The sequence below is a fragment of the Giraffa tippelskirchi genome, chromosome 5 (assembly GCF_054371585.1).
Source record: "Giraffa tippelskirchi isolate mGirTip1 chromosome 5, T2T-mGirTip1v1.2.pri, whole genome shotgun sequence".
Taxonomy (NCBI): domain Eukaryota; kingdom Metazoa; phylum Chordata; class Mammalia; order Artiodactyla; family Giraffidae; genus Giraffa; species Giraffa tippelskirchi.
Window position 1 is genome coordinate 8,803,445 of NC_137279.1, and position 26,375 is coordinate 8,829,819.

The following is a 26,375-nucleotide window of genomic DNA, read 5'->3' on the forward strand; positions in this document are numbered from 1 at the left end:
TTGAGGAGTTCGTCCAGGACGGTCCTGCGAGGCGATGAATGGAATCTTTGTGAATGTTTCAATAAAGCAAATCACCCCCTATCGCCACCATCACCCGGAGACCTTGTGTGAAGTCAGATATTTCTGTCACCGATTATCTAAGGATCATTTAGGGTGCAAAACTTAAAGCAGGAGAAACCTGGGTTCTGGTTCTTGCTTTGCCACTAGCCAGCTGGGTGACTTTGGGCAAGTCAGCCGGTCTCTCTAGACCTGTTTCTTCGTCTATGCAGAGTAAAGGACTGGACAAGACGAGCTCTTATGATTCCCCCTGACTTTAAAATTCTAAGACCCTGTGACTTAAACATTGTATTTATACACTACAAACAGCAGAACGCAGTGTTGGTTGCTATGGGGAACAGGAGGGGCAGTGAGAATACAGAAGAATGAGCTTCTGTCCAGGTGGAGGTGAAATATAAACATAAAATTTTAAATTACGGTGAAATACTCCTGATAAATTGTGCCAACACTGCTTCAGATTGGATACATACCGTGCTGTGCTCTGAATGGAGACTAGCTAACTTGAAAGTGAGGGCTTCCTGCTTCATAAGTGGAGAGGTGTCTAGAGTCAGAATGGCCTGAACTGAACTCCCAAAGGCCTCACGACAGCCCCTCAACAGAGAGAAGAACCTCCAACTGCTCTGGATTGCTGCGAGACAAAGACAGTGCTAGCCAGTGCCTCGGGGTCTGTATCTAAGGCTTGTTTGGGGCCATGTATTTTTGCATTTAAAAAAATATTACTTCTAGAAAAGTTTTCTCACTTGTATATGGTGTATTTCTCATCTCCCCATCCAGACTAGAGAGCCAGATCCTCATATATTTCTGTTCTTCTGGAATGCAAAAGAATGGAGGAAACTTCCTGAGACATTTATTAAGGAAGAATTGACAGGACATAATTAATTGAGTATTGGGAGAGTGAAAGCTGATGAGGAGAATTTTTAAAAGATAGTTTTTAACCCGACAAGGAAAATATTGCTTAAAACAGGTGGAGAAGTTGGAAAGGGTGTGCAAGGAGCTGCTTTTAAGGAGCAAACACTGAGCCTGTTTTTAATGTGCTGAATTTTCAGTGAAGTCTGGATGGTGGCACTGCTAAGGAGGAGGGAGATGGGGTTGGGGACTTCCATAATCATCTTTCCCTTGGCGTAGACAATGGATGTTTGTGCATTCATGTATATGAACACAGCCCCAAACCTCCTTCAAACCAGATCCTCCTATATAGACATTGAGGAGCCACGTATGGGTCAAGATATCCCACGGAAATGTCCGGGAGGCAATTGGAAGACCATTTTGCCTCCTAGTGGGAGCTGCTGGGTCCCTTTACTTAAAAGATAGATTCCTTCAGGGAGTTCCTTGGTAGTCTAGTGGTTAGGATTCAGTGATTTTACTGCTGTGGCCGTGGCTCAGTCCCTGGTTAGGGGAACTGAGATCCTAAAAACCATGTGCTGTGTGGGCAAAAGCAAAAAGAAAACAATATTCCTCCAAGTGTAAGTATTTAATGTCCAAAAAGAAATCAATAAGACGATGCAGAAGGCGAGGATGCTCAGCAAACAGTAGCAATCCTTTCAATAACTAAGCAGACTGAATTGGGAGACGTTCAGACCCACGTAAAAGGGGCTCTAGGTTCAAGTCAACTCAGTAGTCACTTATGAGAACCTGTGTGGTGTGGCATTTTTTCCCCCTCTTGTAAGCCACTTCCCAGACAATGTGCTTTATGCGCTCATAACCTAGAAGCAGGGAGGGGGGTCAGAGATGCATTTTCCATTTTGGAAAAGTTATAATCATGCATTCCAGAAAGAGTAACATTTACCTATCAGCAAAACATTTCAGTCAAATAAACTTTTCTTCCCCCTCCCAGCATAGTGTAGTCAAAATACTTCAGTAGCTTGACTCAAAGTTGTCCTTTTTTAGCTGATTGTCCTGGCATAGCATTAACACAGCCAGAAGTGGATTAAAATGAAGGGAAGCCATACCATTATTCACCAACACTCCTGGAGGCTGTGGCCCCAGGTTGAGTAAGATGGCTTGGCTTTTCCTTCCTAATTCTTGAGAATTCTCCTGACAATTTGCTTAGTGTTCAAACTGACTAAACTCAGCATACTTTAAAGATGAGAAAATAATGCTCATTTTGGAAAGAGACTGCCAATTTGAGTGAAAGTCAAATGTTGAACACCAACTTGGCAATTTCAGAGCCCTCTAAGACACCTCCCTGCTCTATCAATGCCAAGCTTCTCCAAGTTGGATCTTCTTAGCTCAACGAGCTAGCCTGAACCTTATCAACCCAAAGTGTAGGTTCAAAAGGATTCTTGTAAAAACAAGAACAAAAACTGCTAAACACAGACACACCTATGAATATTGGGTTTCAAAAATAATTGAGTGTTAAGGACAGATAGATGAATAAAACCATGTGAAAAGCAGATTGCATTTGACTTTGGTTGATGGCCAATCAATTCTAATGTTCAATCTTAGGGCAAAAATGATGGGGGAAGTCAGATCTGTTTGTTTTGTTTTGGAATGTATTGACTAATTATTAAAAATATAAAATCTCTACCAACAACATGAGGGCCAAGGCTTGGATTTGTAGCTGCTCCCTGAGGGAACAAGCAGTAAAAAAAAAAAGAATAAACAAGTAACAATGCAGTAATAAAGCCCAGAAACATCACAAAGGTGCTCAGAGGTATAAGGGAAACCATATGAAAGAAAGGGTCAGAGCTGGAAACCCTACTGGGAAGCAAATGGGAAGCAGGAATGGGGCAGGGAGTAGAATGTCCAGTGAGAGGCCCCAGACAATCACGGAGCTTTTTGTATGTGTTGGTTAAGCTAAAGAATGGCAGGTGAGAGTGAATAGCAAAGGAAAACTCATTTTTCTTAGAGACTGAAAACTGGATCTAAGATCTTGTCATGCCTGGAAATTAAATCTAGAAATAAAGACCCTGACACCTATACAGAAAGGCTCATGAAAAGCATTTGTGAATTTCTTGGGTGCAGTGTTACATAATACTAGAAATTGTGGAAGGCATATTTAGTCAGTTTTAAGGTTTAGGCTGAATGCCCATTCTTTCTTTAGCCCTTCTAACTCTAGGGGTGGGAGACTGTAATTAAAGTACAAAGTACAGAAGTCTAAAAAAAATCAAATTTAATTTAAAAGCATTTTTTTATGATTCTCTCCATTACTTGTCTATAAAGATGATGTTGACTAGCAGAGTGTGTTGAGAGTTTTACATACCTGATGACTTTTAGAAAGTTCAGGGAACTGGTCCTTAAAAATGACCTGTTTTGGACAAGTTATTAAAACTCTGTAGGCCTCACTTCCATATCTTTTTAGTGAGGGGTTCTAAGAGATGGCCATTTAACTGGAGTTACGTGTGTGTGTGTGTGTTAGTTTCTCGGTTGTGTCTGACTCTTTGCAACCCTATGGACTGTAGCCCACCAGGCTCCTCTGTCCATGGGGATTCTCCAGGCAAGAATACTGGAGTGGGTTAGCATTTCCTTCTCCAGCGGATCTTCCCAACCCAGGGATGGAATCTGCATCTCCTGCATTGCTGGCAGGTTGTTTACCATCTGAGCCACCAAAGGAAGCCCTAAGATGTGACTAAAGACCATACTCCCTGCCTCATATTCTCATGAGGGGTGGGAAAGAGAGCCTTTTAGGCTACCTGTACTTGGGGTTACCATGAATCCAGGGCTGAAAATTTTAACCTGCAGATTCAGAAACCACACTTTTGTCATTTTACCTGAGGGGAACTGATTCACATAGACTCAGAATGGACTGAATTGCTGACCAGAATCCCCACTTCGTTTTCTTAGTCTTGGAGGAAGGAATCCATTGCCCAGAGCCTGCCTCCCTCTTGTGGGAAGGGCCTCTCAGAAGCAAAGCTGTATGTGGAGGAGAGAACTGGGCCAGAGGAGTTGGGTCTTCTGTGGAAGAGACAGTTTCAGCTCTGTCTCCTGAGCTGTGAGAGTCTCCTCCTCATCTCTCCACATACACCTGGCCCTCCTGTCCCTGAGTCATGCTCCATTTTGCTGCCAGAGTGATCTTTTCGAAACCTAGATCTGATCATGACAAAATACACGTCCTCCACCACCACCTCCATCACCTCCATCACCACCTCCATCACAGCTGCAATCCCTCGGTGGCTTCCCAGCGCCCAGAGGGGATAAGCCAAGCTCGAGCGCACAGGGCTGGCCATGGGCTGGCCTCCCCAGCCTCATCCCATCACCGCAGCTAATGGGCCTGGCCTTTCTGAACACCATGCCTCCTTTTGCCAAAACACCTGTGCATACCCTATTCCCTCTTCCTGGGACACTCTTCCCTCCCTCCCCACCTTAGTTCTTACTCATCCCTCAGCTCTCAGCTTAAGAGCCACTTCCTCAGGGAAATTTTCTGTGACCTCTCTGACCAGGTCACATCACTCTAGTACAAGTTCGCTTGGCTCCCGATCCTGATTTTTGTGGCATAGAGCAAGGATGCCATTTACATTTATCCATTTGAATATTTGAGTAGGCTGAAGGCTCCATGGTGGTCTAGTGGTTAAGAGGTTAAGACCCTGCACTTCCAATGCAGGGGTCGTGGGTTCGATCCCTGGTCAGGAAACTAAGATCCCACAATGCCATGCAGCACAGCCAAGAATAAATAAATAAATTGGGTGGCTCTGGTGGTAAAGAACCTGCTTGTCAATACAGGAGACAGAAGAGACAGGGGTTCAATCCCTGGGTTGGGAAGATCCCCGGGAAGAGGGCATAGCAACCCACTCTGGTATTCTTGCCTGAAGAATCCCATGGACAGAGGAGCCTGGCGGGCTACAGTCTACAGGATCCAAAGAGTCGGACACGACTGAAGTGACTTAGCACGCTCGCACACAAGCTCCATGTGGGCAAGGGCAGTGTGTGCTTTTTTGTTCACCATTGTATCTATCCCCAGCCAACCTGGGACTCAAAAGTGTTTGTTGAATAATTGAACGAATGAGTAAATGTTGGTAAATTACCTTTCTCAAGTTTAGTAATTCAGGCATTTGTTCAACAGATCCTTATTGAATATCCTTGTTTCCCTGTCTACACTGGAACTTGAGAATTGGAGAATCCTCTTCTTTCAGACAGTGTAGAAACCACTGTGACACAATATTATTAATTAGCCATTGTTTTCTTTACTTCAAACAGGCTACCACAGTTTTGCTGTGATATAGTCACAAAAAGATGCAATTAATTGAATGAAACTAGGACCCACCCTTGAAAACCGCCATGGCAACATTCTAGGTTCTCATATAGTTTTCAGAACACGTCCACATTCCTTATTTAAGGTGCATTGATGACCCTATAAGGTTTGCAGAACAGATTCTACAGATTATGGGATGAGACTCCAAGAAATGAAGAAATTTGCTCAAGGTCCCTCTGCTTGCAAGGCCCTAATCACACCAGCACTGGGTTTGTTTTTAACTTCATACCTCAATTTGGGAGAAACAAACTCAGTGTGAGGCTCCAGACTTCACACTCACTGATTACTACAAATTCTATCATTTGTCTCAGTTTTAAAGGTCTCTGGTTCTATGGTTTTCTTATTAATTTGTAATTACTATAAGGACTAAGGGGAGGTGGCCTACATGTGAGTGACATCTCTTTAGCAGGTCACTCCCAAATCTGATTCTCTAGTGGTGTGTTCCACAATTGGGTTCTGATCACACAAGAGTTTGTAGAGTGAATTCCTCATTGTTTTGCCTACTGTTTTTATGTATCTCTTCCTTTCAATTTCTTCAATAGTTTGGATGCCTTCTGAAGGACTAACGTTAGTGAAAATAGTGACCCCTCGCCTGGGGTGCCTTGTCAAAAGCAGATGCTGATTCAGTGAGGTCTGTAGTGGAGCCCGACATTCTGCATTTCCAATAAGCTCCTGGGGGATGCCAATGTTAGTGTTTCCCAGATCATACTCTGAGGACCAAAATACTAGAAGCTTTTTTTTTTTTTCTGGCTGCAGCAAGTCTTACTTGTGGCACATGGGATCTTCTGTCTTAGTTGTGGCATGTAGGGTCTAGTTCCCTGGTCAGGAATCAAACCTGGATCCCCTGCATCGGGAGAGTGGAGTCTTAGCCACTGGACCAGACCACCAGGGAAGTCCCAGAAGCTTTTTGTTTTTAACCTTAGAAGGAGGCTATTCTGTGAAGTTAATCTGTTCCCATGCAAAAAAAAAAAAAAATCCTCAAACGTTAAAATGTTTGATTTTACTTTTTATTTTATATTAATCTGTCATATTCATATTTTATTTTGCACTAAATGATATCATATTAGAATTTTTAAATGAAATCAAATTTCTTTTTCTTGTAGGTAAGCACACCTTAAAATTAATCAAGCTCCAGGTGTAAATATGCATTTCAGGTTTTGCCTTCACTGTGTCAGGAAAAAAAAAAATTCTTGACAGTTTTTGGAAGTATTTGTTATTCTGACTAACATTAATGGCTCCTGAAGTCTGAATAATTGGTTGGGCTGAGGAGTCAGAGCATGACTAGGGGTCTCTTGCACTCAAACCTTTCATTATCCAACGTGAAAAGCCTTTTCTATCAATTACTGATCAAATTCTCATTAGGAGCCAAAGAGACTTAAAATGAAAAAGGGGTGTTTAATATTTAGGCAGCCCTGGAAATGGCAGTAGACACCAAAAAGGGTAGGTGGGAAGTGAGGCTAGAAATGATTCCCTCTAGCCTGTCGTCTGCTGATTCTGGAAGAAGAGAGCCAAGATATAGCCTCATGGTAGCTGCAGCCACAGACCATTCCCATGAGTCCTTGTTATTGACTTTATTTATGCTTTGCATTGAGCTTCAAGGTTTTTCCATCATAAGGTCAGAGTTGACCCTCTCTTGAACTCAAGAGAGACATCTTTCCGTCCCCAAAGTGCCATTGTCTTAAAAGTGAGCACAATCAAAACTACTGGGATTGCATTTCCAGGCGTTGCTCAGGTGTCTTCAAATTTGAGAGCAATCCTTTAATGGAAAAACCAGTGTCTGCTAAATTGGGGCAAATGGAGATTGTTTTGTCTCTCAACTGCCTCCCAGTGTGGAACCAGGAGGAAGATGGAAGAGCTGAGTCTAATGGAAAAGACTGCCTGGCTCCCCATGCTGGGATGAAAAGAAGGATGAGCTATTAAGTATTCCTCTCTGTTTCTGTGGCCAGACTTCCAGTCCAGGCCAACGCGTCTCTCGGAGCAATTACGTGAGCACTTCTAATAGGTATCCCATTCCTGCCCTCCTCCAGTCTGTTTAACACAGTGCTTTCTGATCAATATTCCCATATATCTATGCTCACATGACACTCTTGTTCAAAACCCTCAGTGACTGCCCATTACCCACAAATAAAGGCACACTATTTTATCTAGGTATTTAAGGCATCTTGCATGTGATCTTAACTTGTTTATCTCTCATTCCTCTTCCACAAGCTTGCTGCTCAAACCAAATTATCCTAAGAAATGGTTGCAAGTTACCTAACGGCTCTGGGCCTCCTTTCCCCAGTGTGGACCAAAATAATATCCTATATCATTGGGTTGTTGTGAAATAGATGGGTTAATGCATATAAGATGCTTAGGACAATGCCTGGTACATGGAAAGGACCTGTAATGGGTTGAATAGTGGCTCCCAAAGGATATGCCCAATAACCTATAATTCCTGGAAACTGTGAATATTCTCCCTTATTTGGGAAAAGGGTCCTTTGCAGATATAATTTAAGTCTCAATATATTTCCAGGAGAGGCTTCCCTGGTGGCTCAGCATGCACAGAATCCACCTTCAATGCAGGAATTACAGGAGATGCAGGTTCTATCCCTGGGTTGGGAAGATCCCCTGGAGGAGGGCATGGCAACTCGCTCCAGTATTCTTGCCTGGAGAAGCCCATGGAAAGAGGAGTCTGGTGGCTTACAGTCCATGGGGTCACCAAGAGTCAGACGCAACTGAAGTGACTTAGCACGCACGCACATATTTTCAGGAAAAGCAAAAGGAAGATGAGCTTAAACAGACTAATTCTTCCATTGCGGAGATTCATGTTGAAATAAGTGGGCTATAGTCCCATGCCTGAAAACCTTCCCTTACACATACAGAGATGTTGGTTTTCCTGGTATTTCTCACAGTGGAACTATTCCATTACTTGTTCACACATGAGCCTGTTTTCTGTGTGACCCACATAACTCCTTGGGTTGGTTGGTGAACCCCTAAACAGCAGGGAGCCAGCTCTGCCTTAAGCTTTTTCCATCTGATGACAATTGTTCTCATGGCTCAGTGTGGATCATTCCTTTATTCCCCCTCACCCACACACACACAGTTTGAGAATTTAAGAGATTGACCACTAATTACTAACATGATGCCAGACTGACTTTAAAAAAATTCTCCTTATTTGGACATATTTTCAAACTTAGAAAAACTTTCAAGGACACCTCCCCCCCCACACACACATATCCTTCACCTAGATGCAACTATTATTAACGTTTTATCCCATTTGTTTTAGTGTTTGAACTTTCTCTCTCTTTTGAACCATATGAGGCTAAGTCCCACACATCGGGCTCCTTCAGCACTAAATACTATGTACATTTCCTGAAAATAGGAATTTTCTCAACATAACCACAGGGCATTTTTACCAACTTTATACATGAACATCATCCACATTCCAATTTTGTCAGTTGATCTACTAATGTCTTTTGAAGTATTATCCACACCACCCCCTCGTGCACAGCATCAAGTTTTGGGTCAAACATGCATTTAGTTGTCTTACCCCTTTAGCTTCTAATCTGGAACATTTCCACATCCTTTGTCTTTTATGATGTTGATATTTTTAAAAGAATACAGTTCCCCTTGGCTTTTTTAAAGAAAATAGAATGTTCACATTTTTTTTGTTTGTTTTTGTTTATGCATTCTTGGCTAGAATATTGCAAAATGGATGTTCTGTCTTTCTAAGGGTATTACAGCTGGAGGCGCATGATGTCTATCTGCCCTTCAATGGTAATGTAAATTTTTCTCACCCATCAAGGTGTTGCTCAAATTGTCTACTGTGTATAATCTTTTTCTCCCTTGAACTAATAAGAAGTCTCTGGAGAGATACTTTAAAACCATGCAAATATCTTGCTCATTTACATGCCCCCCCTTAGATTTAGCATCTATTGACAGTTTCTGCCTGATTCCATTTTAATTAGCTAATTAATTTATTTATTATTTGGGGCTGTGCTAAGTCTTCACTGCCGAGTGCGGCCTTTTCTCTAGTTGTGGCGAGCAGGAGCCACTCTCTAGTTGTGGTGCTTGGGCTTCTCATTGGGGTGGCTTCTCTTGCTGTAGAGCATGGGCTCTGGGGTGAGCGGGCTTCAGTAGTTGCAGCTCCCAGGCTCTAGAGCACAGGCTCAATAGTTGTGGTGCATGGACTTAGTTGCTCTGCACCATGTGGGATCTTACTAGACCAGGTATCAGACCCATGTCTCCTGCATTGGCAGGTGGACTCTTTACCACTGAGCCACCGGAGAAGCCCTGACCCCATCTTTATTCTGATGATTACCAAATGATTTTTCCTGCTCCAGCAGTCTCTCCATATTTACCAGTCAACCCTCAGTATTCTCTATGTATGTATGTATCTGTCTATCTGTCTATCATCAGTAAGGGCATTCCTGAATCTTATTTTTTCAGTGGTTTATAAATCATCACTCTACTTAACTTTGGTGCTTAATTTGTCCCAGTGGGATTTAGCCAGTGAAACCTCCTTCAAACGGGCTCCTGTGTCATTTATTTAACGAAGATTTCTAGATTTTGATTCAAAGGTGAAATACATGACTTTAATAGTTATTTTATGTATCTTATCATAATAGGAGAGAAGGTAGTATGGTTAGGTTTTAAGAGTTGAAATGAATCCTGGGTCAAGTCCGGCCTTCTGATTTATTGGCAGTGTTTCTTGGGTAGATTACTTACCCCTTTCTATACCTCAATTTCCTCATGATAGTATGACAATATTAGAACCTACTTCGTAGGGCTGTTTTGAGAACTAAGTGAGATAATGTATGTAAACTGCTTAGTAAAGGAACTAATACAAAAGTCCTTGATGCTTGTGGGTCAGTGCCATTATTTCATCGCCCATATGACAGTTTGTACATGGGTTGGCTTGTCTCAGTTGCTCCTGCTACTTCTTATTACTAATAGCCCCCATCCAAAAGTTACCCCCAATTCATATCTATCTGTCCTTTTACGATACATATCAATTAACTGAATTGTTGAATATTATGGGTCTCCAGGGATCCAGAGATAGTCTCGCCCCACTTTCCTTTTGTTGAAAAGGAGGAGTCTGAGACCCTGAGAGGTTAGATAGCTTGTTCCAGGTCACCCAGGAAGAGAGGAAGAGCTCAGAAGCGTGGTCAAGTCTTCAATTATACATCCTGTAGGCCATCGCCTATCTCTACCATATCAAGAGCAACATTTAGGGACTTCCCTGGCACTCCAGTGGTTAAGATTCTGCCATTCCACTACAGGGGGCATGTGTTCTATCCTTGGTTGGGGAAATACTGTGGCCAAAAAAAAAAAAGTAGCATTCATTTGGTTTCTTTTCCCAGTCAAAGGGTATTATTCAAAGCATCAGTGGGAAAGTATCTCATTTTCTGTATGACTCATCCTCGTTCCAAGATTAACTAACATGCTCCACTTTCATTCTTTGCCTCCCACTCAGTTTCACATCCAGGCAAAGTCCTAAGAGTCTCCTTGCCCTCTCTGCCCCCACCACCCCCCCATCCTCTCCCCTCCCCAGCTGTGCTGTTACCTCCTGGCCCCAGACTGTCCAACCATCCTCAGATTCCTCTGACCATTTTTGTTGGACTCTGGTTTAAGAAAAGCATGTCTTCCTGAAATACCACTCTGAACTATGTTGAAAATAGACTAAAGAAATAGACTTACATTGAAGCAGATGTACAGGGACAAGTGTTTGTTCATATGCTTCCAACATTTCATGAAGGTCCCAGCATTATAGCAAAAAGCATGCATTTCTGGACATATACATTTTATTTCAACCTCCTCCAAAAAGAATTAAGGATTCTTCTGATGTGTTAGGATGTTGTTGAACCAAGTAGAACTGGGAATAAATGTGCCATTAGCTGAGGCTTGGGGGATCTTTTCATTGTGCCAAGATTTTCAGTTTGGGGTTTGTTTTTTGAAACACGCTCTGACCTGCATAAGTTGATCCTGCTTACATCAAAATGCTAGTAAAAATACGGAAATATTTACCGATGGAATGCTACGATGTCTGGGTTTTGTTTCCGCACAATCCATGATGTGGGGAAAGTGGGTCGGGGTATAAATGAAGCAAGACTGGCCATGAAATGATAAGTGCTGAGTACACGGGGATTCTGTATCTTTCTATGTGGCTGAAGTGATCTATATTGAAAAGTCTATAAATACTAGTTTAAATTTTCATAGTTTGCTTTCTACCTCCCCCTCCCCTCATTTATTTCTATTTGTTTGTTTGTTTTTCTCTGCTTCTCCCAAATCTGCCCTTTCTTGAAAGCGATCTCTGGCCATGCACCCTTTAGTAAAAGCTTTCTGAATGTTTGACTACTTCCTTAATCCACTAAGACTTCCCTGGTGGCTCAGAGGTTAAAGCGTCTGCCTGCAATGCGGGAGACCTGGGTTCGATCCCTGGGTTGGGAAGATCCCCTGGAGAAGGAAATGGCAGCCCACTCCAGTATTCTTGCCTGGAAAATCCCATGGACAGAGAGGAGCCTGGTGGGCTACAGTCCATGGGGTCGCAAAGAGTCGGACACGACTGAGCGACTTCACTTTCACTTAATCCACTAAAACACTAATACCAGTTAGCACCCTAAATGCATGAGTTAAGACTTATAGCCCCCTAGCTTGGACATTTTAAGGGCAGGGACTAAATCTGATACTTTGGGATAAAGCCTACACTGCATGGCCTAAACCTGGCCTCAGTCAGTGCTTCCTAAGTGATGGACATGCTTGTTGGTAGATTGGAAAAGACTGGTGAAAAGTGTTACCAAAAGTGTCGATGTAAAGAGCAGTCTATTGATTTGTCATATATATTTTTTTTCTTTAAAGCTCATCTCCATAGAGTTTACAATATCTCGTTTTACCTTGAGGGAGAATTGGCTTAAGAAAAATTCTCCTTGCTATTGAAGCCTTTCAAGTCAAGCAGGGATTCAAGAGCAACTAGTGAATAGTTTACCCCCAAAGGAGACTTAACGAAATCAAATTCTATACGTGGGAATAAACCTCGAACTCTTTATCTCTCCTGCTGCACAGTCTAATGGAAGGAGGCAGGAGGGTGAGAAAATATCAAGAAGGAAAATGTCAGTTTTTAAAGCTTTCAAAACTTTGCCTGGGGAGCCATCTTGGAACCATCTCATTTTAGGCTTGTCTGTGCTGGTTTAACACAGGGTGAGAGCCAGATTCAAAGGGCATCTCCTGGAGCTGCACTTAATTAGTTCCCTCACACACACTCATCTTTCAAAATCCTCAGAAATGGTGCTTCCTCAGAGCAGGGGAAGAGCCCCTGCAAAGTTGGAAAGAGTCCAAGTAAAGTGTCCCTTTGTTCCCCCATTGGGGAGCACAGCGGAGTCACCCCTGTGTTGAGACCGTCTCCTGTCTGTAAGTCCTCCTGGAAAGGACGAGCCACAGCCGCCCTCTAGATCAGATCTGACTTCAGTAATAGCCCTCAGAGTGAAGAAGACCTTTCCGTCCGCCTAACCTGAAAGCCGTCACTCCGCAGTTTCTGAGGTTGTGGACACCGTTGCTATCTTCTGTCTTCGCGTTCTCACTGATTCGCCTTCAGCCTTCTCTTCTCCAGGGAAAATAATCCTTGAAGAGGATGAATCAGGAAAGTGCAGTTGCCTGGCATTCAGCCAAAGTATAAAAGAGCCAAAAATACAGACCAGTGTGCCTTTGCCGGCGGAAAGCTCCCCACAGGGCCTCTCTGAGTGGGTCTTTCAAGACTGCCCTAGAGCCGACTCTTCAATAGAACAAATGAGGCCTCACATTAGAGAAACCCTGTTCTCTCCATGAAACACTGGTTGGGATGACAGAAAGAGTTACAGCAAGAAAGCGTTTGGTTAGACTTAAGGAAGAACTGTAGGGAAGAACAAACTCGAACCAAGAGGTTAGGGGCGTTATGAAGCCTATGCCCGCAGACAGTCGTTAGTCTCGGACGGTTCCACTGGTCACCTGCAGGGAAGCAAGTGAGCCAGATGACCTCTTGAAATCCCTTCCAGCTTTCGTGTCCTTTGATTCTAGAAACCCAGCAAGTTTCCCTTCTGTTGGCTTGTACTCTGAACTCCATGTGAGTGACCTTGGCTGGGCTTTAATCACTCAATCTCTAGATTTCCTCAACTGTAAAACAGTTGCAAGTGGTGGCAAGTCCAAGGGGCCAGGGAGCTGTATGACTCGCAGTTGCCAGATTTCTTCCAGCAAGGTGGCACTTTTGAGACGGTCGATAGTGGTGTGTGGCTGAGTTCCAGCAGGTAGGCCTGGGGGAGAGAGGTTGATGGAAGCTTTCTGCGGTATCCAAAGGATGTTTTTCTCTAGGAGTAAAGCATTTTAGTGCACTCTTAAGTGTACGGTGAATAGGGGACCTTCTTTCTCTGAAAGAGAGTTCTGAGGCATTTACATTCTCTCCCCCAACACCCTGAAATGCCTTCTAACTACAGCATGAGTTAAACACAGGCCTGATGCGGGGTATGTACTATCTCTCAACTAATACTTTTTTTTTTTGGTTAAATTTTGGCTGCACAAGTCTTCCTTATAGTGTGAGGGCTCTTCACTGGGGGGCACGGGCTTTCCCTAGCTGCCAAGGCAGGCTCTTCAGTTAAGGCACACAAGCTGAGTTACCCTGCAGCATGTGGGATCTTTTAGTTCCTCGACCAGGGATCCAACCCCGGGCCCCCTGCATTGGGAGTGTGGAGTCTTAGCCACTGGCACCATCAGGGAAGTCTCTCAAAAAATACTTCTTTCTTGCCTGTTGTGTAGTGTGTCTCCTGCAGTCAATGAAAATGCCCACATTCAAACTCGGGGCCTAGGAAAGGCCAGCAGCAGACAGGCCCCCCTGGGACCTGATAGCACAAGTGGTGGTTCTTCCTCAACAAAGACGTTGAGCCGACCGTGGCTTTGAGAGCCAGGCTTTATAAACGAGTGACCACAACCACAAACCACAGGGCATCAAGGGTTCATATACCGGGGTTTCCCTGGCACACTGGTGGTTAAGACTCTGCGCTCCAAACGCAGGGAGCACAGGTTCAATCCCTGGTAGGGAACTAAGATGGGCATAGGCCCCCCAAAAGAGTTCATGCATGGAAACAGGAGGAGATGTGTCTCACATTTCCCTATCTTGTCTACCACAGTGGAATACAAAGGGCCAGTGACCTTGTCTTTGGAAATGAGGGACAGGTTTGTCTGGCAGCTTTACCCAAATGGCACAGGTCTGTCTGCTCGGCAGAGCTAGAAGTCACTGAGCGAGCTCCCAGGGGCAGACTGAAGCCACACTCCACTCTCCAAGGTGGCCCCTCAGGTAACAGAGGCCAACCAGGCAGTTTGAGTAGGAATACCCGTGTGTCTGTGCTTCTACTTACGTAGTAAAAGGAGCAGTGGGTCAGTCAGGAAACCTGGCTGCTAGGTCTGGCTCTGACCAATAGTCCTTGCCGCCTTAGACAAGTGGCTTTCTCTCTTTCCGGTTCTCGGTTCTCCATCTGCTAATTTAGAGACTCATCAGTGTAATTCAGGTGCTGGAGGTCTCCCCGCCCTCTCACACCCAGACCTACAGGATCAGTCTCCAAAGGGGAGGACTGGATATGTGAAGTCTGCCAAAGCTCCCCAGGAGGTTCTGACGTGCACACCAAGGAAAGGACCACTGGACTGAGACTGGTTCTCCAGGCCTGAGAGGATGGAGGAAGCCAGCAGGTAGCTCCCAGAGTGGACAGTGTAGCCCTTAGCCCAGTTTAGGTCCCTCCATCTCCAGGGGTGATCAGGGGGCTCACTGCCTGTTTGTGCAGTTTCTCCAGAAATGTTTGGGATTGGTTTCGAAAGTTTATACTGTCTAATGAAAATGCCAGTGCACTCAAGCCTTGAATACATTAAAAAGTAATGAAGATAATTCTGTAATTACCAGACATGACCTCACGAGTAACCCTTATCCTCATGGAATCTGCTGAGGACGCTGCTTCTCCCCTTCTGGATATGTGATCTACAGCCTCCTAAGTTCTCTAACAGGGACCTCTGAGAGAGCCATCTGGCTCAGCTAGATATGCTGAAAAGGATTACACTCCCCACAAGTTTCTCATCTGTGCAGTTTCCTTCGAAGATATTACACATGTCTGTGGGTGGCGAGATGAAGGAAACATTTGGCCAGAGAGCCCAGGAAGGCCCAGTCCTCTGGCCATCAGCCCCTTGCCATGAGGTCAGCTATGCTCAGAGAACAAGGTGACAGCAGAGACTGTGACTCTGGGCCATGGGCCCCAATCGGTCCCCAATGTGCAGCCAGTAGTCTAGGCTGGGCTGAGCCCCTGCCCCTCTGACTTAGGCATAAGGCAGCTTTTTCCTTTATCCTTTTTCCATAAGTGCACCCCTAGGTCTAGATCTCACCATGTCCAGAGAAGAGAAAAGTCCAGGCAACAAGAACACAGGGACATCCCTGTTGGCTAAGACTCTGCACTAACAGCGCAGGGGGCTCAGGTTCGATTGCCAGTCAGGGAACCAGACCCTACATGCCACAGCGGAAGGGGGCTTCCCAGGTGGCGCTAGTGGTAAAGAATCTGCCTGCCAATGCAGAAGAGAGAAGAGACGCGGGTCCGATCCCTGGGTTGGGAAGATCTCTTGGAGAAGGAAATGGCAACCCACGCTGGTATTCTTGCCTGGAGAATCTCATGGACAGAGGAGCCTGGTGGGCTATAGTCCATGGGGTCACAAAACATCAGACACTACTGAAGCGACTGAGCACTCACACACACAGCAACTAAGACACAATGCAGTCAAATAAATAAAAAATGAATAAGTTAAAAAATAAAAAGAGTACAAGGAGCAGAACTCTGGGGCAGAAGGGTGTTTGTGTCACTACCAGGATTGCCCAGCTCAGGCCCCCCAGTCTGCAGCCATTCTGACTTGACAGACAGCTGGAAGAGTCCCAAGAAGGAAGGCCAGAGAGAGCCAGAGAGAAGGTAGATACTACTTCTCCAGCAGGAGGGAGTGTCCATTGAGAGAAAGAAATGATGGCCTACCTTCAGCTTAGAGCAGGCTGGGGTTGAGCTCCCACCAAGAGTGCCCATCCTGTTAAGATCAGAGACTGTGGCTTCCTCCCCTGTTCTCCTAGGATCAGCATAGTTACCAGCACATGGTAGGTCTTAAGTGCATATTATGAGCTTAGTGTGTCTCTCTAAAACTCGTATGTTGGAGCCCTAACCCCCAGTGTGATAAGATTTGGAGATGGGACATTCGGGAGGTCATTAAGGTTAGGTGAGGTATGAAGGTGGGGCTTTTACGTATCATAAGAAGAGACACTGGAAAGCTGCTTTCTGTCTCAGCAGGCAAAGAGAAGAATCCATGGGAGCACACCGCCTGATGGAGGCCCACAGACAAGCTAATAGTAGATGACTTTTGTAGCAGTTTGAAAACTGCTTGCTTTCAAACCTACCTTGTAGCAGTTTGATCCTGGACTTCTAGACTGCAGAATTGTGAGAAACAGATTTCTTGTTTAAACCATCCAGTCGATGGTATTTTGCTATGGCAGCCTGAGCTAAGACAGTGCTCCACACATTTTAATTGAATGACTGAAAGACTGAACAAAGGAACAGGATTTTGCTTGAAGGTATAGTAGAATGAAAATCATATCACATCCTCTGAGACGCAAAGGATGCCCAATTCAAACAGGCTTGAGCAAAACTGGACAATGTATCGGTTTGTGCATGTGAGAAGTCCAGGAATTTATCTTGGAGCACAGCTGGACTGAAAGGCACCAACACTGTCTTCTGGAATGTTTCTCTCTCCATCTGTCTGCTCTGTTTTGTTCTGTGTTGACTTCATACTCAGCAGCACTTCTCCAAGCTTCTCTGTGACCAGCTTAGCAGCCCCAGCTGAAAGCAAGTATTCCATTCCCAGGGGCTTCCCAGTTGGCGCTGGTGGGAAAGAACCCAACTGCCATTGCAGGAGATACAAGAGATATGAGTTCAAAGCCTGAATCAGGAAGATCTCCTGGAGAAGAGAATCACTACCCAATCCAGTATTCTTGCCTGGAGAATCCCATGGACAGAGGAGCCTGCTGGGCTACAGTCCATGGGGTTGCAAAGAGTTGGACATGACTGAGGCAACAGCACGCACACACATCACATTGCATTCCTAACAAATGCCACAAAAGTCCAGTGGTTGACTCTCATTGGACTGACTCAGGACACACACGCCTCCTGAATCCCTCATGGCTAGAGGGGTGAAAGGTGTGGGTGGTTGATGTGCTCTTCCATGGGGGCTGTAGGGTCAGCCTCACAGGAACCTCTTGGCTTTCCAAGAGGGAGGGTGGTTTCCCCAAAGGCAAACCAGGCCCATTACCTGAAGAAGGAGACTGGAAACTTCTCAGGCAAAACAAACATGGAAACAGCAGGTATCCAACACAGGTTGTGTGTGACTGTCATGGGTTAATATGGATAGTAAAGCCAGAAATTAAGGTTTTTGTTTATTCATTGCTGTTAAGGTTAATATTGTGGTTAATTTGCTTTAGTTGAAAAATTGGAAATGTGAAAATGAAAACATGTTTGAATTTCAATCAGTGTGCTTGAATTTCATACTAAAGTCTTATCCAACAATATCCTTTTAAAAATAACTTTTATCTCATTATGCAAGTTATACTTATACATTATAAAAAAATTTTCAGAAAATACAGCAAAGTACAAGGAAGAAAATGACAATCCCTTATAATCCTAAAAAATACTAACTACTAAAATTTTCTTCTGAAACTTCCCAGATCATTTAAAAAAATTTTTATTTATATATTTTTAGTTGCACTGCATCGTCATAAGTTGCATGGGCTTTCTCTAGTTGCAGAGAGCAGAGGCTACTCTCTAGTTGCGGTTTTTGGGCTACTCATTGCTGTGGCTTCTCTTGTTTTGGAGCTTCCCAGGTGGCACAGTGGTAAAGAATCAGGCTGCCAATACAGGACACACAGGAGACCTGGATTCGATCCCTGAGTCGGGAAGATCCCCTGGAGGAGGACATGGCAACCCACTCTAGTATTCTTGCCTGAAAAATGCTGTGGACAGAGGAACCTGGCAGGCTACAGTTCACAGGGTCACAGTCAGACACGACTCAGCATGCACACATGCTCTTGTTGTGGAGTGCAGGCTCTAGGCCCTTGGGCTTCAGTAGCTGTGGTGCACGGGCTTATTTGCCCCGAGGCATGTGGAATTTCCTGGTCCAGGGATCGAACCTGTGTCCCCTGCATTAACAGGTGGATTCTTATCCACTGTGACACCAGGGAAATCCCCCAGATTATTTTTAATTTTATATATGTGTTATGTATCATGCAATCTATTTTACAGAGTGTACTTTAAGAAACATATTTGAATGTTCAACATTTTTTCATGTTTATAAATATCTAAATCATTGTTTTTAATAACCACACGGTATGATATTTATTTAACCAATTGGTGGATGTTGTTTCCAATTTTCCCCTATTAGAAACAATGCTCCTGTGGACAACCTTGACCATATAGCTTTACACACTTGTGAGATTATCTCTCCATGATAAATCCTAGAAGTGAACCTGCTGTGACAAAAGGCACAAGTAGTTTTAATTATGGTGCATATAAAAAATTAGCTGTTTATGTCTTTTGCTCAATTATCATTTTCTTGTTGATTTAGAAAAGTTCTTTACATATTAAGGATATTATTTGGAATTAAAATTTCTAGAAACAGACCCTGAGACAGATTGCCATGAAAGAGTTTCTTAGGGAGTGCCCTTGGGATCAAGACCTAAGAGAGGGTGAAAAAAAGCAGAAGTGAACAGAAGGCCCCACTTAGCTGACCTCATGGGGAGTGCTTGAGCTGGAGTGGCCTTTCACAGTCTGTCTTGAGGCAAGAGGGCCAGGTCTTCATACTCCTTTATCGATCAATCATTGGATGAGAGCTGCCGTCAGAGAGGGGGGGTGGCCATGCAAAGTGGCTGTCTTCAGCTGAGGACAGTTGTAGGAGAGGAGCCTAGCTGTGAGCTATTTGACACCTACACTCTCTACAGCTAGGGAGACCCCAGGACTGTTGGTGGGATCTGAGCAGTGCACCCCAACATCCACTACAGTTATCTCTGACTGCCGTGTATGTTGCAGATGTTTTTCTCACTTTGTCATTTTTCTATTGACTAGTTAATAGTTATTGTTTGCGTGTTTTACTGCTTTAAAAAATGTTTTATAGAGTCATATCAACTTGGTTTATTTCTTTATGGTTTCTGACTTTTATATCATTCTTAAAAGTCCTTCCCCACTCCAATATTAATAAAAAATATTCATTTTCCTCCACTAGTCTCATTTTTGTTCCCATTTAAATCTATAATCCTTCTAGAGTTTATTTTGATTCAAGGAGTAAATTGGTATCTTTCAAATGCTAAGGACTAATTTTCCTAACACCATTTATTAAACAATGCATCTTTTCCCCATGGTTTTTAAAATGCCATCTTTAGCAAAACTAACTAACTATTTATGTTTCACCTCATTTCTAGTTCACTATGATATTCTATTGATCTGTCCATACTTGTACTAGTATAACACTGGTCTATTTGATTTTATATTTCAGTTGTCATACAGTAAAACCCACCCCTTGAAGTGTACAGTTCTGAGTTTCGCCCAATGCATAGAGTTGTGTAACCATCACAATCAAGATAGAGGAGTTCCCTCATTCCCCAAATTCCCTCATGCTGCCTTTCTGCAGTCAAACCTCACCTCTCCCTTTAGCCACTGGCAATCACTGATGTGATTTCTGTCCCTGTTGTTTTGCCTTTTCCAGAACGGCATATAAATGGAATTATGCAGCATGTAACCTTTTGAGGCTTGCTTCTTTCATTGAGCATAATGTTCATACAGTCCTTCCCCATAGTTGCATGTATCAACAGTTCCTTTCATTTTACTACTGACCTGCAGTCCATTGCACAAATATGCCACAGTTTGTTTATTCATTCCCCAGCTGAGAAACATTTGAACTATTTTCAGCTTCTGGAGATGATGAATAAAGGTGTTGTCAATATTCAGTTTTTGTGTGAACATAGGTCTTCATCTCATTTGGATAAATACCCAAGAGTGGGATTTCTGGGTCATACTTTTTTTTTTTTGCTATGTGACTTGGCTTGTGGGATCCTAGCCCCCCGGCTAGGGAACAAATCCACCCCCTCATTCCCTCCACCCCCTTGCAACCAGTGGAAGCAAGCAGTCTTAACCATATAGATCACCAGGGAAGTCCCAGGGCCATACTTTTAGTCACCACATATGTACCTGAACATTGCAATGCGTATTCATATATGAAAAGGAAAGTGACTCCTTCATTACCTTATTATTCTTTTTAGTCTTTTCTCCTTCTCTTCTTCTGTCTCCTTCATATCCCAATAGGATATCGGCTGGAGTTACATTGAATTTACTGATTTGTGTAGAAAGCCACCTATTTTAGGTCATGTTACCTCCTACCAGGGCTTCCCAGGTAGCTAAGTGGTAAAGAATCCACCTGCCAATGCAGGAGATGCAGGTTCAATCCCTGGGTGGGAAGATCCCCTGTTGTAGGAAGTGGCAGGTCGCTCTAGTATTCTTGCCTTGAAAATCCCATGGACCCAGAGGCCTGGTGGGCTACAGTCCATGTGGTTGCAAAGAGTTGAACTCAACTGAGCAACTGTGCACACATACACACCTCATAACAAGGCAAAAGTTCCTGAAACGAAACCAAGAGGAGCCTCAAAATCTGATGAACAGACAATTTGTAACTTTGCTAATTGTTCCACTGTTACAGACAAGAGCAAATACCTCTACCCTTAATGTATATGTACTACCAAGTCATTTCCTTTGTATGCAAGCCAGCAAGACCCAGGTGGGCCTAATTCCTCTAGATCAGGTGAGCAGAACCAGTCAGTAGAGTATCCTGGAGTCAGGTCACCAGAAAAGCATAGGTGATCCTCAGAATCACCACTGGTTGTTCTCAAGGGTAGTCCATCATCTTTAGAATCTCCTTACTCTGACACATGCTGCTGCTGCCGCTAAGTCACTTCAGTCGTGTCCGACTCTGTGTGACCCCATAGATGGCAGCGCACGAGGCTCTGCTGTCCCTGGGATTCTCCAGGCAAGAATACTGGAGCGGGTTGCCATTTCCTTCTCCAGTGCATGAAAGGGAAAAACGAAAGTGAAGTCGTTCAGTCGTGTCCGACTCTTAGTGACCCCATGGACTGTAGCCTACCAGGCTCCTCCGTCCATGGGATTTTCCAGGCAAGAGTACTGGAGTGGGGTGCCATTACTCTGACACATAATTCAGCATAAATCACAGGGGAAGCGCATCCCATTAGGATGCTGGAATTTCCAGGTGGGAAGAGTCCTGGAGAACTCCCCAGGCTCCTTGCTTGGAGACAAGATTACATTTGAGACGCGAGGAACAAACATTCTCTGACTTCCTTCAACAGTTATTTCCAATAAGTATCAACCCTCACCATCTGTGTCTAAACCAAAACTTTTGTTTTCAACACATTTCCTCCTTACCTTTCCTTGAAAAGACAGTAGCTAACTCTTGCAAAACTAGAGCTGCTTGTTCAAAGCCAGCCCTGAGCATGGAGCTTTCTCATTGGAGAAGGCGATTGTAATTATGTTGTTTATCCACTTAGGCACACTGGATCTCAGCCACCTCAGGGACTTCCTTTTAATTTGTTTGTCTCCTTTTGTTAATTGGATAAGATCAGTGAAATGAAATGTCTCTTATGGAAGTGCTGTTCACTGCAAATGCACCAGTGTGGGATTCTCTGGGATTTGCCAATAGTAAAGAGATACAGAGAAGAATCCACCTGCCCATTGCACTGGAGAAAGCGCAGCTGCTACTTTACGTCAGGAAATAATCCGTTTCTTTTAAGGGCTCACAAGGTGCTCTGATTTCCCGGTGTTTTAGTCCATCCCATGTTTTTCAACCTACAGTAGTAATCGGTCTACAGCATGGTTATCAAGTAGGACATTTATTCGGCCATCTATGACTTTATCTTTTTGGGCTCCAAAATCACTGCAGATGGTGACTGCAGCCATGAAATTAAAAGACGCTTGCTCCTTGGAAGAAAAGTTATGACCAACCTAGACAGCATATTAAAAAGCAGAGACATTACTTTGCCAACAAAGGTCCGTCTAGTCAAGGCTATGGTTTTTCCAGTAGTCATGTATGGATGTGAGAGTTGGACTACAAAGAAAGCTGAGTGCCGAAGAATTGATGCTTTTGAACCATGGTGTTGGGACTTTTGAGAGTCCCTTGGACTGCAAGGAGATCCAACCAGTCCATCCTAAAGAAGATCAGTCCTGGGTGTTCATTGGAAGGACCGATGTTGAAGCTGAAACTCCAATACTTTGGCCACCTGATGTGAAGAGCTGACTCATTTGAAAAGACCCTGATGCTGGGAAAGATTGAAGGCAGGAGGAGAAGGGGATGGCAGTGGATGAGATGGTTGGATGGCATCACCGACTCAATGGGCATGAGTTTGGGTAAGCTCCAGGAGTTGGTGATGGACAGGGAGGCCTGGTGTGCTGTGGTCCATGGGGTTGCAAAGAGTCAGACACAACTGAGCAACTGAACTGAACTGAATGCTTTCATTCAGCCCTGGAGTTGAATTAAGCACTTACTTTGGGTTGGAAGTTATATAGTCCTTGATATTCAGGTTATTTATGATTGGTTAGAAACTATAGTTTGGAGATTAAAAATGAAGGCTCTGAAGTAAAGCCAGGGATGGAGCCAGGCTTTGTGAAGACTACAGCTAACACAGTTTGGAGGTCTCTTTAAGAAAAAGAACAGACAATCATGAACACAAAATTAGGCACAGGGACGTACAAGGGGCTGGGAAAGTGAAACATCAGCTCATGTGTTTCTCAGAAGCCCCTCTGAGCTAGACACACTTCTATTTAAACCCCAGCTGTGTGATCTTGGGCAAGTGACTAAAACTGCTCTCTGCCCACATCCTCATTTGTGAAATGAGATGAATGAAATGAGAAAAATGATGAAATGATAAAATACACTTTATGGTAGTGTGAGGAGGGCTCCAAAGATGGGGATGAAAATCCTTTAGCCCAGTGTCCGACCTGTGAGACAAATGTTAGCTATTATTCAGGGTGCCATTATCCATATGAGCTTTCAGCCCAGTAGGATTTCATACCCATAAAACCCGGCTTCCTGAGCAGAAGTTAGGAAAGAGAAGGAGGATGAAGTCCAATTTCATACATTCTTGTTAATCCAGCTTCTAAACCGCGTGAGCATGAAGCTCAGCCTTGCTGGCTACAGCAATGGAGAGCAGGCATTCCTGCCTCTGTTTTAAAGTCTCCTTGCCCTGAGACCTGATTCATTCTGAGGTCATAAAGCATTTATCTTCCAAAACAGTGTATTAATATCTGATTGTGCAGTTAAACCGGACCTGTCTAGTTCTGCTTTCCTTAAGTATGTTCATTCAGCAGAAATGAGAAGGATAAATACAAACAAGTCTTTTTTTTTTTCTATTTCAATGTGCAAGGAGGGGATGGATGATAATAAAACAAGAAAGGCCATTTGGAAACTATTAAATGACATCCTTTGTATTTGTACAGCACAGTCCTCTGATTTTGATGCCACGATGTCCATATGAAGTAGGTGAATATATGCTTCCATGTTGCCAGTTTACAGATTTTTTTCTCTTCTTTTCCTATTTCTTTCTTTTTCTTTTTCTTTTCTTTTCTTTCAGGGTCCCAAACTGCCCTTTCCCTTAACCCTCACCCAACAAAAATAAGTACTTGAATATTCTCTATCTCATACCTTGTCGTGGACATCAGCCTTAAGAGCCTTAAGAGTTCTTGCCAGTGCCTTCCTATGAAAGAAGAAGCCTGGGCAACTGGAAAATAAGTTGGTAAGTTATCAAAGAAGACAACTGCTGCTTCTCCTTTTGAAATTTTGTTTTCGAAATCTTAGTGGATTTTGAAGCCTGGGATATATGAAAGTCTTAAAAACAAAATACAATTATGCTTCAGTTAACTAGGATCAGTGGGAGTTCCAAGGGGTGGCTAGGAGGAGGCGATGATTTAATTATCCCACAATTTTTTTTTTGATAGCCACCTCTCACCATGCCAAAGAGCCATGCAATCAAGCAGAATCAGCATGCTTGCTGTGTGAACATGATTTCAAGACAAGCTTCCAGCCTTCCTTCCAGCAGATTGCCAGACCTTAAGTCTCTTCCTTAAGAGGAAACCATGACTGGAAACAATGACTAGAAAAGTATACGAGAATGTCCTCCTAGTAACTGAAGTTTATTAAGTTATCTAATGGTTAACCAGAAAAGCTTATTTGTTTTAGGCTTTGTAGTAGAAAACCATGCTTATGTGTTTATTCAGTTCTTGCTTTAGTAGCTAGAACAGCCCTAACACATGTTTGTGAAACGGAGCCAAGTCTTATAGCCCAACCCTATTGCTGGTGCAGAGGAGGCATTCAACAAATGTTTGATAATATAATTAATTAATAAGGTAGGGATTGAAACAAAGACAGTGTTTAATTAGTTAACTAGTTTTCTCTAGTCTTTTCTTTAACTATGTAACTGACATGAGGCATAAATTACTTGAACATAGTAAAAATATATAATTTTTTATAAGTCCCATTGCTTGGACTCTATAAGCTTTCAAGGCATTCCTTGTTACTTAGGTTCACTTAAAGTCATCATTCTTTTGGAACAGATATTGTTTTATAGAAATATTTACATTTAAGAAACCTCCAAAAATGTCTCAGGGGCTTAAAAAAGACAATAGATGTGAGTCAGAAAAAGAAGTGGTCATCAAATATTCCTCAAGTTTCTGCTGTGTGCCAATCTTGGAGGGTTCATTGGTGAGCAGAACAAACATGGGCCCTGCCCTACAGAGGTACAACTGAACATAATATAAACATAATTACAACTTGAAATCAGATTCTAGTAGTGACCTAAGTGGGATTAAGGGGTGCTAATTTAGTTCAGGAAGATTGGAGAGATCTCTTTAAAGAATAACATTTAAGTGAGACTTGCTACAAGAATAGGAATTAGTTAATTCCTATATCCTATATAATATCCAACAAATATCACCAAGTATTTCCCATAGGGCTTCTCTGATAGCTCAGTTGGTGAAGAATCTGTCTGCAATGCAGGAAACTCCGGTTAGATTCCTGGGTTGGGAAGATCCCCTGGAGAAGGGAAAGGCTACCCACTCCAGTATTCTGGCCTGGAGAATTCCATGGACTGTATAGTCCATGGGGTTGCAAAGAGTTGGACACACCTGAGCAACTTTCACTCACTCACTCATTCCCCATAAAGGGATCAGTCTATGAGAAGATCATGAGGGAGGAAGAAATTTGGTACATCCTGGGAATTTTACAAAGCACAGAGACCAAGAGCAAGGTAAGGCAGGGCCAGCTCATGCAGGCCTTGTGGGCCACTTGTAGGGGACTGTTCACTGCCTTTGATGATTCCAATCCCCTCTCTTCATCCCCAACACAACCCTAAACATGTTCCCTGGAGCTGCAAGTGGGGCTGCCAGCCTCTACTGCCAGGAGCTACAGGGGATGCTGAGCCCACCCCCAGCTCAAAGAGTGGCTCCTGATTGGTCCAAATCAATCAGTGTGCTCTAGTGAGTCTTATTGGGTTAGGAGTGTTCACATGATCTAAAGTGGCCCAATCAGATTGCAGAGAGAAGTTTAGCTTCCTTGACTGGGAAAACCTTCACTCTTCTGTCCTTCCAGATACTAAGCCAAGGGAGAAGTCTACCCTTACTTAGATGCATCCAGTGCCAAGTGCAGCGGAGAAGAGAAGTGGACAGAACCTGTAATCTAAGGAACATTATTGAGCCGCCCAAATTCAGCCTGAACTCATCCATGTTTCCTTGTTGGTTAAGATCCTTGAATTTACCAATTTTTTCTTTCTTTCTTTTTTTTTTTTTTTTTTGCCAAACACCATGACTTTTCTGTGTTTGAGGATCTTTTATTGTTTTGTAAAACTATTCTAATGTATCTCACACTTACCTCAAATCTAATTGGTGTAACAGCATTTAACTGAGAATGATTGTAAAGGTCAATCTGACATGTGTTTTGTCAAGATATTCTTGTTTTTCAAAGTTGTATTGGCTATTTGTGAACCTTTTAATTAAAATTAAAATTTGAATCAGAAAGTAAA

At 43.4% G+C, this 26,375-nt stretch overlaps 2 long non-coding RNA genes across 2 annotated transcripts; both read left to right on the forward strand.

The window, feature by feature from the left end:
• Positions 1-396: 396 nt before the first annotated feature.
• On the forward strand, positions 397-26,375 carry LOC145506063 (uncharacterized). The gene is made up of 3 exons (XR_014053522.1): positions 397-721; positions 23,934-24,095; positions 25,946-26,375. It is a non-coding gene; the product is annotated as an uncharacterized LOC145506063 (long non-coding RNA).
• On the forward strand, positions 11,683-17,780 carry LOC145506064 (uncharacterized). Its single transcript, XR_014053523.1, has 3 exons — positions 11,683-13,500; positions 15,141-16,185; positions 16,549-17,780. It is a non-coding gene; the product is annotated as an uncharacterized LOC145506064 (long non-coding RNA).